This window comes from Pieris rapae, chromosome 17 (assembly GCF_905147795.1).
Source record: "Pieris rapae chromosome 17, ilPieRapa1.1, whole genome shotgun sequence".
Taxonomy (NCBI): Eukaryota; Metazoa; Arthropoda; class Insecta; order Lepidoptera; family Pieridae; genus Pieris; species Pieris rapae.
The window spans coordinates 6410397-6422888 of record NC_059525.1 but is presented as its reverse complement, the minus strand read 5'-3'; the positions used below and the strand labels follow the sequence as shown (position 1 = coordinate 6422888).

At 33.4% G+C, this 12492-nt stretch overlaps 2 long non-coding RNA genes across 2 annotated transcripts; both read right to left on the bottom strand.

Moving 5' to 3' along the window:
• Positions 1 to 329: 329 nt before the first annotated feature.
• Positions 330 to 2373, bottom strand: LOC123689927. The gene is made up of 3 exons (XR_006750792.1): positions 2310 to 2373; positions 1964 to 2063; positions 330 to 391 (listed from the first exon to the last, which is right to left on the bottom strand). It is a non-coding gene; the product is annotated as an uncharacterized LOC123689927 (long non-coding RNA).
• Positions 2374 to 5598: 3225 nt separating this feature from the next.
• Positions 5599 to 7647, bottom strand: LOC123689923. The gene is made up of 3 exons (XR_006750788.1): positions 7584 to 7647; positions 7238 to 7337; positions 5599 to 5677 (listed from the first exon to the last, which is right to left on the bottom strand). It is a non-coding gene; the product is annotated as an uncharacterized LOC123689923 (long non-coding RNA).
• Between the last annotated feature and the right edge of the window lie 4845 nt (positions 7648 to 12492).

Below are 12492 nucleotides of genomic sequence, written 5' to 3'. Positions count from 1 at the left end.
TTATTATTACTTTGTAGGTTACACAAAGCATATTTAAATAACTTGGAATTCCAAAAATATAAATACGCTCACATTATTTTAACACAATGAGCTTGAAACGTCCGATCTGTGTTTATTTAATTTAGCAGAGTTTACCCGCGGGTGTTGCGTTTCACAGAACAGATTGTGAAAAAGATTGTGATTGGAATAGAAATGACTATTAGCGCCGCATGAAAAATATATTTTGATTTTTTTCTTTGCTGTTTAAATTAATTAGATTCGTTTGTGTGTTTAAAGTCTCGTAATAAAAAAGTTTCGGTCAATAATACGTACGTGGCCATAAAATTATCCGCATTTTCCTGTAAATTGTACATCACCTTTATAAAGTTCTTGCTCTTGATGATAAATGCATCTGTAAATAGAAAATGATATAAATCAGGTCAGATCGTGACATACGTGACATACACGACTGACCTCCCATAAAGTGTGTGAAGTTTTTAAAAAAAAATCGTATCCTTGGATATTTTTAAATAATCAGTTTGGCCGAATTCTCCATGCCGTGACGTAGGAAACATAACTATATATAATACTTACTAAAATACATTAATTAAAAAAAATAAATTGATAAAATTATTTTTTGACAATAGGCCACTCTTAAAGCTAATAGATACTTGGTCACAGAGTATGAAAAAACTGTACGTACAATTGTCACGCTCCTTTAAACATGGAATCACCAAGGTGTATCCAGAACTAACTGAACTAAGTAATCACTAAGCACTCATTTGCTACAGAGCAACCACGCTGATCCAATTTGCATAGCTTAACTGCGGGAGTGATTATGTTAGAGGCGCAGAAGGGGTATTACACATATGTTATATGTTAGATAATCAAAAAGTATAACGTTTTATACTTTTACAGTTGCAACGCAAGTTTTAAAGAAATAAATTCATTATAGCTTGCTCAGCTCTCTAAGTTGCATGATGCAGCATGTTCACGTGTATGATACAAAAGTGGTAAGTAGGTATAAGTTGGTAGTATGAAGTAATAGGTGGGAAATACGAGTCTCAAGGTGGTGACTGACATTGAATATTCGCTCGAGTTGAGTACGTTATGTCGAATATTCGACATGTCAGTACATCGAACCAAGTTGCTCGATACGAGCGCCGAGGCCCGAGTGCGCTCCTCTCGGCTGCCGGTTTTCTGGCGAATCTCTTTGAATGTTACAAGTCAATCGCCACCACCTCTACGTTCACCATTATGACTGCAACTGTGTATGGGATGGAGCACAGGCGAATCGCGAATTTTCAGACGTTCTTAGCCTTGTTGTGAGCATGCTCACAACGAACAAATATTCATGCGAATTGGGCCAAGACATTGAGCGAAGATTCAATGTCACCAGTGATCAGACAATTCAAGTGAAGCAAAATTATGAAAGGCGCACTTCAATTATATACATACTTTACACTACTTACATACTTTAAAAAAGCCTATTTTTTGTCACGCCTAATTAACTGTGTGAGGACAAAACATATCCATACAACTCATATGTGAGGCTGCCCGGATGCAGACTGTTCTGTGATGAGCATTTAAAATGAAAAGTGTTTTTTAAATCTATTTTGCGACGTCAACTTTTAGGAATTTTAATTTCGCGAGTTTTAGTAAAAAACATAAAGATAAATCTAGGATATTATACGAGCGTGTTCATTTTAACACTTCTTTTCGATGTACGACGTTTTATTCAATAAATGTATATGTTTATTATATTGTATATGTATTTAAAAACCGTGTGTATGGTTGCGAAACGTGAAAAGTTACAGCACCAAGTCTTTGTGACTCGCTTCCGTCGTCAAACCCTTGGAATATTCTGGTCTGAGATAATGTCTAATGTCAAATGACAATTATACTATAGTAGCAATGCAATGAGTTGCCATAGCTTAGTAGACATTAAATAAAACTTTGAAAGTAGAAAAGGGTGGGTCCTTACGCTCTGAAGGTATCACATTGCCAAGCATGCTCTGGACTTGACTCCTCGAGACAATTGCCAAGTTGCCAGTTGCTAAGCATCATTGCAAAGGCGAAGGAAGCTGGAATGAAATTAAGAGGGCTGCTTGAGGACAACAATTTGGGGGACTCAGAAATTAAATTAAATTCTTTATTCTATATAAATATGTTAAATAGATTATACGTCCTACAACTATGCTTACAATTATGTATTTAAAAATTAAAAGTACATTTTACGGGGACTTAATTTATGGAATTTTAAAGATAGATAAATTTCTTCGCTGTAACAGTAAGTAAGCTGTAGAAAACCAAAGTAACGGAAAGCTTACCTGCTCAGCTGGAGTTCGAACATATAACCTCCGTGTTGTGGATCACGCTGATAAGCTAAACATAAGTACAATATTGATCTGTCGCCGAATATGCAATGACACGTCAAACGATATCTCGTTAATAAAAGCAAATACGAATTTAGTTCGCTAGCAGTAATGATTATTCGCTTATGAGGTATTTACTTAACAATCAATTATGTAAACATAAAAATAAATTAAGTGATATCCTATGTGTGTTATAATAACGTTTCCAATAGAGCATAAGCTATACAGTTATGTATTATACAACAGTTTTTGCTAAAAATATAGCAATGAAGGAGCCCAATTATCAATTTCAGTTAAGTATATTTGCTATACGTTTTACAATGTAAAGACCACATCACACTGCATAATACCATCAACCATCCATCATCAGAACAAATTATACAATGGTTACAATATGAAAATATCTTTATTCATATAGGTAAACAAGTACACTTATGTACGTCAAAAATATTAAAATAATTGTAAATTTACATTTACTGCCAGTTCTCAAATCAAGGGCGTAGTACTAAAGAGAAGAACTGGCAATAAACTCTCCGCCACTGTTTTTAGTCGCCAAGTTTTTTCTTTTACACAATGTTTGTAAGGAGCTGCAACCATTACACCGTGTTCCATATGACATCTTGGGTAATCAAGAATAATAAATTACACAAATTAAAAACAAAGATTTGTCCTCTATCAGCAGGAGGCATGGTGAAATAGGAGCACGCACTGACATACTCGTGGGAACAAGACACAAATACGTAGTAGAAACAATTAATATTGTCAACAATAAAAAAAAACCTGTTGACAAATAGTTTAGAAGACTTAGGTTGTCCTCTTTAAGCAAACGCATGACGGTACGGTATATGGCAGTCACAATGTAATTAAAAACAGGACCACTAAAATGTAATAATATAATCTAACGCCTAGCCTCGATTCAAGCCAAAATCTAACCGATCGTTTTTGTGACCTTTCAGACCTTCACATCACGTATGTTTTGTCCCGTATACCTACCACTTCACTAGTGTATCAACGCGTACTTTTATAAGTAAGTAGCACCTTATGTTAGGATTGAAGCCTTGAAACTGTTGATGGTTCATTAAAATAAAAGCCGCAGAACGTTTATTTAAAAACTTTGTCGATAACTACGTACGTGTCAACAAAAATTGAACCTAAATATTATAGATAATAGAAATGTGCATCGAGTGAAAGTTGTCTATTACGGTTTAAAGATAGTTATTTCCCAGTGAATTACAACATGTAAATATATAGTAGGTTAGTTGTGTATATTGTGTTTTTTTTTATAGAACAGGGGGCAAACGGGCAGGAGGCTCACCTGATGTTAAGTGATACTGTGTTGTACAACAATTAGAAAATAGTAAACATTAAAATATTGTAACTATGTATTTTATTACTTTATAGTAATTAGCAAAATAATCCTAACGATAAACAGTGATCGAATGAAACTGTTAGATCGTGAGTTAATTAACCCTGTCCCTAAATCCATTCCTGTTTAGAATTATTGTTAATCCATTTTAAACTCTGTTTAAAACCAAATAGGGTTCAATTACAGAGGACAAACAGACTAAGCTGAGTTTTATCGGCTAAAGTGGATGGTGTTACGCGGGTTTATTTAACTATTTACCGATTCACAATTATTATTTGAATTAATAGCATATTATCCCTGGATCCATTAAGATACAATATTGTAGACAGTAATCTTCTTGAAAATTAATAGAAATAATACAAAATGAATACACTTTTATGTGAATATGTTCAAATTTATTACAAATTGTTATATATATCGCTATACCGCCAAGTCGTCTCATTCCGCACTCCAACTGCAACGTCGCTTAATTATTTTAAGCTCCGATGATTAAGAAACTTAATTAAATAGTATTACAAATCTTCCCCGAATAAAAGTACGCAGATAGAGTATCATTATCAGTAATTTGTTACCGACGGGGAAGTCTAATTGGAATTGTTGTTTGATCGTTATTTGTGATTTTTCACCGGCTACCGATACTAAAACTATTTAGTGAATTACAAAATTTTAATTAAATGTTTATTGATGGATTAATGAAAAATTAAAACAAATTTAAAGTGTTTGGTTCTGGTAGCATTATTAATTCGACTAAGGGTCCTTAAGAAAAGAGCGCACCACTTCTTAAAAGGCCGGCAACGCACTCGCGAGCCCTCTGGCATTAAGAGTGAGTCCATGGGCGGCGGTATCACTTAACATCAGGTGAGCCTCCTGCCCGTTTGCCCCCTGTTCTATAAAAAAAAATTGGCATTCATACTGGCAGTAAATGCTGAATGGCGACACGTATTTGTTGAGCGAGGTAAGCACCCGCCCTAGGGTCACCGGTAATATCTGCCAGGCGCCAAGCTAAATCTTCAATCATTTCACTTAAGCACCTTGGCCTTAGTATCTACTCCAAAGGTAACATAATCAAAGTTGGATGAAAGACTTATGTTAGAGTTTATTATTTACCGCCAGTTCTGTGGCCACGCCAGCTTTTGTGCTTGTCCGAAGGAAATTGGAGGAAATCCGGCCGGCATTCAAGGTTTAAAATTTGTGTTAATTTTTAATTATTATTATTATGTAGTTTAAGAATTTTGTAAAAACTGTATATTTGTGTGTTGAAAATAAATAGAAATGCATTTGGATGAAATATTTTAATACTTTTGAAATTCCATCATTGTCATCTAGAGGGCCGTCATCCAGTTAGGGCTTCTGCCCTTTTAGATACTTTAAAATAAGCCCGTTTTTACTGTTGGCTTCATATGAGACTTTCATTTGTTTTCTGAAAAAAAATTGTTATTGTTACACTAAAGGAAATAAAAATTTCATTGATAACAATCAAGTTTACAGTACTTACAATTTATTTAAGGTACATTGTCACAGGGACCAAACTTTTGAAATATGTTTTGATTTTATTTTTAATTATTTTTATTATTACTTTGTAGGTTACACAAAACATATTTAAATAACTTGAAATTCCAAAAATATAAATACGCTCACATTATTTTAACACAATGAGCTTGAAACGTCCGATCTGTGTTTATTTAATTTAGCAGAGTTTACCCGCGGGTGTTGCGTTTCACAGAACAGATTGTGAAAAAGATTGTGATTGGAATAGAAATGACTATTAGCGCCGCATGAAAAATATATTTTGATTTTTTCTTTGCTGTTTAAATTAATTAGATTCGTTTGTGTGTTTAAAGTCTCGGTATAAAAAAGTTTCGGTCAAATAATACATACGTGACCATAAAATTATCCGCATTTTCCTGTAAATTGTACATCACCTTTATAAAGTTCTTGCTCTTGATGATAAATGCATCTGTAAATAGAAAATTATATAAATCAGGTCAGATCGTGACATACGACATACACGAATGAAGTGTGTGAAGTTTTAAAAAAAAATCGTATTCTTGGACATTTTTAAATAATCAGTTTGGCCGAATTCTCCATACCGTAACGTAGGAAACATAACTATATATAATACTTACTAAAATACATTAATTAATAAAAATAAATTGATAAAATTATTTTTTGACAATAGGCCACTCTTAAAGCTAATAGATACTTGGTCACAGAGTATGAAAAACTGTACGTACGTAATTGTCAAGCTCCTTTAAACATGGAATCACCAAGGTGTATCCAGAACTAACTGAACTAAGTAATCACTTAGCACTCATTTGCTACAGAGCAACCACGCTGATCCAATTTGCATAGCTTAACTGCGGGAGTGATTATGTTAGAGGCGCAGAAGGGGTATTACACATATGTTATATGTTAGATAACCAAAAAGTTTATACGTTTATACTTTTACAGTTGCGACGGAAGTTTTAAAGAAATAAATTCATTATAGCTTGCTCAGCTCTCTAAGTTGCATGATGCAGCATGTTCACGTGTATGATACAAAAGTGGTAAGTAGGTATAAGTTGGTAGTATGAAGTAATAGGTGGGAAATACGAGTCTCAAGGTGGTGACTGACATTGAATATCCGCTCGATGTGAGCACGTTAAGTCGAATATTCGACATGTCAGTACATCGAACCAAGTTGTTCGATACGAGCGCCGAGGCCCGAGTGCGCTCCACTCGGCTGCCGGTTTTCTGGCGAATCTCTTTGAATGTTACAAGTCAATCGCCACCACCTCTACGTTCACCATTATGACTGCAACTGTGTATGGGATGGAGCACAGGCGAATCGCGAATTTTCAGACGTTCTAAGCCTTGTTGTGAGCATGCTCACAACGAACAAATATTCATGCGAATTGGGCCAAGACATTGAGCGAAGATTCAATGTCACCAGTGATCAGACAATTCAAGTGAAGCAAAATTATGAAAGGCGCACTTCAATTATATACATACTTTACACTACTTACATACTTTAAAAAAGCCTATTTTTTGTCACGCCTAATTAACTGTGTGAGGACAAAACATATCCATACAACTCATATGTGAGGCTGCCCAGATGCAGACTGTTCTGTGATGAGCATTTAAAATGAAAAGTGTTTTTTAAATCTATTTTGCGACGTCAACTTTTAGGAATTTTAATTTCGCGAGTTTTAGTAAAAAACATAAAGATAAATCTAGGATATTATACGAGCGTGTTCATTTTAACACTTCTTTTCGATGTACGACGTTTTATTCAATAAATGTATATGTTTATTAAATTGTTTATGTATTTAAAAACCGTGTGTATGGTTGCGAAACGTGAAAAGTTACAGCACCAAGTCTTTGTGAATCGCTTCCGTCGTCAAACCCTTGGAATATTCTGGTCTGAGATAATGTCTAATGTCAAATGACAATTATACTATAGTAGCAATGCAATGAGTTGCCATAGCTTAGTAGACATTAAATAAAACTTTGAAAGTAGAAAAGGGTGGGTCCTTACGCTCTGAAGGTATCACATTGCCAAGCATGCTCTGGACTTGACTCCTCGAGACAATTGCCAAGTTGCCAGTTGCTAAGCATCATTGCAAAGGCGAAGGAAGCTGGAATGAAATTAAGAGGGCTGCTTGAGGACAACAATTTGGGGGACTCAGAAATTAAATTAAATTCTTTATTCTATATAAATATGTTAAATAGATTATACGTCCTACAACTATGCTTACAATTATGTATTTAAAAATTAAAAGTACATTTTACGGGGACTTAATTTATGGAATTTTAAAGATAGATAAATTTCTTCGCTGTAACAGTAAGTAAGCTGTAGAAAACCAAAGTAACGGAAAGCTTACCTGCTCAGCTGGAGTTCGAACATATAACCTCCGTGTTGTGGATCACGCTGATAAGCTAAACATAAGTACAATATTGATCTGTCGCCGAATATGCAATGACACGTCAAACGATATCTCGTTAATAAAAGCAAATACGAATTTAGTTCGCTAGCAGTAATGATTATTCGCTTATGAGGTATTTACTTAACAATCAATTATGTAAACATAAAACTAAATTAATTGATATTTGTTCAGATAGAGGCAGATTTTTATACGAGTGCGTGATATCCTATGTGTGTGTGTTATAATAACGTTTCCAATAGAGCATAAGCTATACAGTTATGTATTATACAACAGTTTTTGCTAAAAATATAGCAATGAAGGAGCCCAATTATCAATTTCAGTTAAGTATATTTGCTATACGTTTTACAATGTAAAGACCACATCACACTGCATAATACCATCAACCATCCATCAGAACAAATTATACAATGGTTACAATATGAAAATATCTTTATTCATATAGGTAAACAAGTACACTTATGTACGTCAAAAATATTAAAATAATTGTAAATTTACATTTACTGCCAGTTCTCAAATCAAGGACGTAGAACGGAAGAGCTGGCAATAAACTCTCCGCCACTCTTTTTAATCGCCAAGTTTTTCTTTTACACAACGTTTGTAAGGAGCTGCAACCATTACACCATGTTCCATATCACATCTGGGGTAATCAAAAATAATAAAGTAAATTGAAAAAAAAAAATTTGGCCTTTATCAGCAGGAGGCATGGTAAAATAGGAGCACGCACAACTGGGAACAACACGCAAATACGTAGTAAAAACAACTAATATTGCCAACAATAAAAAAATACACCTGTTGACAAATCGTTTAGAAGACTTAGGTTGTCCTATTTAAGCAAACGCATGGCGATACGGTATACGGCAGGCACAATGTAATTAAAAACAGGACCACTAAAATGTAATAATATATTCTAACGCCTAGCCTCGATTCAAGCCAAAATCAACCCGATCGTGTTTGTGACCTTTCAGACTTTCACATCACGTATGTTTTGTCCCGTATACCTACCACTTCACTAGTGTATCAACGCGTACTTTTATAAGTAAGTAGCACCTTATGTTAGGATTGAAGCCTTGAAACTGTTGATGGTTCATTAAAATAAAAGCCGCAGAACGTTTATTTAAAAACTTTGTCGATAACTGCGTACGTGTCAACAAAAATTGAACCTAAATATTATAGATAATAGAAATGTGCATCGAGTGAAAGTTGTCTATTACGGTTTAAAGATAGTTATTTCCCAGTGAATTACAACATGTAAATATATAGTAGGTTAGTTGTGTATATTGTGTTTTTTTTTATAGAACAGAGGGCAAACGGGCAGGAGGCTCACCTGATGTTAAGTGATACTGTGTTGTACAACTATTAGAAAATAGTAAACATTAAAATATTGTAACTATGTATTTTATTACTTTATAGTAATTAGCAAAATAATCCTAACGATAAACAGTGATCGAATGAAACTGTTAGATCGTGAGTTAATTAACCCTGTCCCTAAATCCATTCCTATTTAGAACTATTGTTAATCCATTTTAAACTCTGTTAAAACCAAATAGGGTTCAATTATAGAGGACAAACAGACTAAGCTTAGTTTTATCGGCTAAAGTGGATGGTGTTACGCGGGTTTATTTAACTATTTATCGATTCACAATTATTATTTGAATTAATAGCATATTATCCCTGGATCCATTAAGAAACTGTTTATCGAGAGGATAAACAAAAGTGGATGCAAGTTCTGGGACGAAACACCAATGTGGAACAAAAACAGACAACGACCATTATGAAAAAAGAAATTAATGTTTAAACAGATCCCAGTAAGATCCACTGCAGACTTATATTAGTATTGACCTCAGAGGTTCTGTTTCTTAAATATTTATTTATACACACAATTTTACCCAGCTTCGGGTGTCATTTTTGCATCTATGACATGCTGGTTACCTTACAATATCTGCCTTCAGAGTAAGAATAAGTCTTGGTTCTGTAGGCTAAGAGTACCTAATAAAGTTGTTACATGGCAAGAACAGTACTTCAGTAGCTTAGCTTCAATGTGCCTGACCGGTACGTCAGAAACGAACATCCTCCGTTACTTCATAGACAGCTAGGACTAATTAGGCAAATATTATTCGGTGTATTAATTTACTTAATGAAATACATTGGTTAACGGACCTTTTTTATTGTCCGTTGAGTGAGCTTGCAAAAGTTATATTTTTTGTTAGTGCCTATAGTAGTTAGTACATTTCTTGTATTTTTTATTATATAATTTCGTATGTTTGTTTTTTTGTTTGTTTCGTCTGTAGAGAATAATTATTGTTCACCCGTGTCAATTTAGGCTCACCTGTTAAGGCAGGAGATTTTTATAAATAAATAAATAATTTCGTACATTTTAAGAAAAATTGTTAATACTCAGCCTGGATTTGTACGCACAAACTCAGAACTGTCACACGCTGAACTAAGTCAATGCTTCTCCTGTAATAATTATAATTACGTAGTTTTTACATATTCGTATCTGAGGATAATACAAGAACGCTATAACTTTCCTGCTTAATTGATATGATGTAATAATGTTCGTTACGTCGATGCTCAAAAGATAACTCCATTAAGTTTGCAGAAAGCAATACTTATAATTCTAAATTCGTCCAGAATCAATCATCATCTTTAGCAACACTGTTTTAAAATCCTTTGAATCAGTATTATACTTCTATTTCTAGTAAAAAGTAAAATGATACATATTTCAATCTGTTCTTTTGATCAAAATGGCGACAATATTTAGTTTTAACTTTGTTATTCCTAGCTTAACACTGCTTAAAGCTTAAACACACCGCAGTGGTTGTGGGCAAACATTTTAATGAAGTTTGATGTTTATAATTTTTAATTCATTTAACTTCAAAAATGTGCAAAAATGTGAATCAAAGTTACAAAGAAGTCAAAAGTATAACCATAATTTAGAAGCTAAATTAACAATCGAACATAAAGGAGTTATAATTTTATAATGAATGCCAGAAAGGATAAAATGTCACCCACAACTTAACATAGATCATACACAACTTGAATTACACGCATAGGATGAAGCAGGCTCGCTATAACCCATCATTCATATAACCCATATGAATAACTTTAACCTATTATTTCATCGTGGAATGTACAACTATATTCGTATTTACTCAGAACGTTCTACGATCTTAGTAAAGAAAATGTATTTACATCATTTTGTTCCAAGTATAACAAAGCTTGATATTTTATGCAAATATAAATGTTTGTGAAGTTGAATTATAATCTTCGGAACATAATGTAGGGCCTTTGTTGTTTCTGAGTTAGAAATACATTCTTAATTAAATCCACATTTGTGCTAATTTTCTGAATTAGCAAGATTTACAGTTGTGTATTAAGTAGTGACGAGGTCTAAACTAATATTAAATATATATACTAGCGGATCCGACAGACGTTGTCCTGTCTACACGTCTTTAATTTCAAAATTTCAATTTTTAATAAGCCATTTTGATGAAAATTATTATTCAAATTTTATGACAATATCTAACAGCACATGGTCACACACGATATAACACAATGATAACAAAACTTTTTTTAAATTTCGGGACAGACTAAAATTAAAATTCGAATATTATTTAAAATTTGACACTGCGATGGTAGCGCCGTCTGTCGGATCCAAAACATTCCAAAATCAACAACAACTAATAAATTGAAAATTAATTAAAAAAACATTGTCCAGCGGACAAAATTGTGAATCTAAACCATTCCCAGATCCCCTTGAACACACACAAAAAATTTCGTCTAAATCGGTCCAGTCGTTTAGGAGGAGTTCAGTCACATACACACGCACACAAGAAATATATATATTAAGATATATATAAATATATATATATATATATATTGTACTAAAGGAATATTTATGTTTGAAGAAAAAATGTATGTATGTTTTCGTATTATTATTATTTTTAATGAGAATAAATTTCTTTAAACCTAATATATTTTCACAGTAAGTAACAACACAATAATAATGATATTAAGCAAAAACTTCATTATATGTCATGAGGTAGTTTTTGTTTGTCTTGCGTAACGGAAACCTGAACATTTTCGTTTTTTGACCACTACATTTACTAGTTTAAAAAAAATATCGCTACTATAACTGTAACATCTAATTTCTTTGTTATAAAAGTGGTCAGATATATACTTTCATCTAGGTATATATGTTCCTCCAAATATATTTCATTGTTAGTTACACCTTTTGTCTTACATCTCAACATTTTATTTTGCCTCTCTTCAGTTGGCAGGGCTAAGCTTCCATAATGTTCGATTTTCAATGCATCCTCATAAATAAAGCTCTTGGCGCTCTCCGCATAACACCGTCCATTTGGCGTTTCATCCATGCTCCAAACGGCCTGTCAGTATAACGTACAGCCAATCCATAGCCAATTGTATCATTTACTTTCGAATGAACAGTGCGTATTTGACACGTTAACAACGGACATTTCGATAATTCATTTTGATTAATTATTTTAATTGATAGGATTGGGTTTTGAAATCGCACATAGGATGTTTATTGCCCGCTGCCTAAGCCAGGTTTTGGTTCTTTTGAAAATACTTTTTATGAGAGTTCACCGATTTTGTACAATGTTAGGTAAGGTTAATTAGGGTGTTATATAATAGCTTACAGAAAATAAACTTTTACTGGTATATAAGTAATTGTGAATTTTACAATCTTTACTGAAGTTTTACGAAGTTTATATCAAGGATCAGCACGAGTAATTTCGTTGTGTGATAGTCTGTCATAACCAAAGTTAACCGTAATTGTTAATCAAAAAGTTAAAAAGTTCAAAGTTAATCACAAAACCTACTG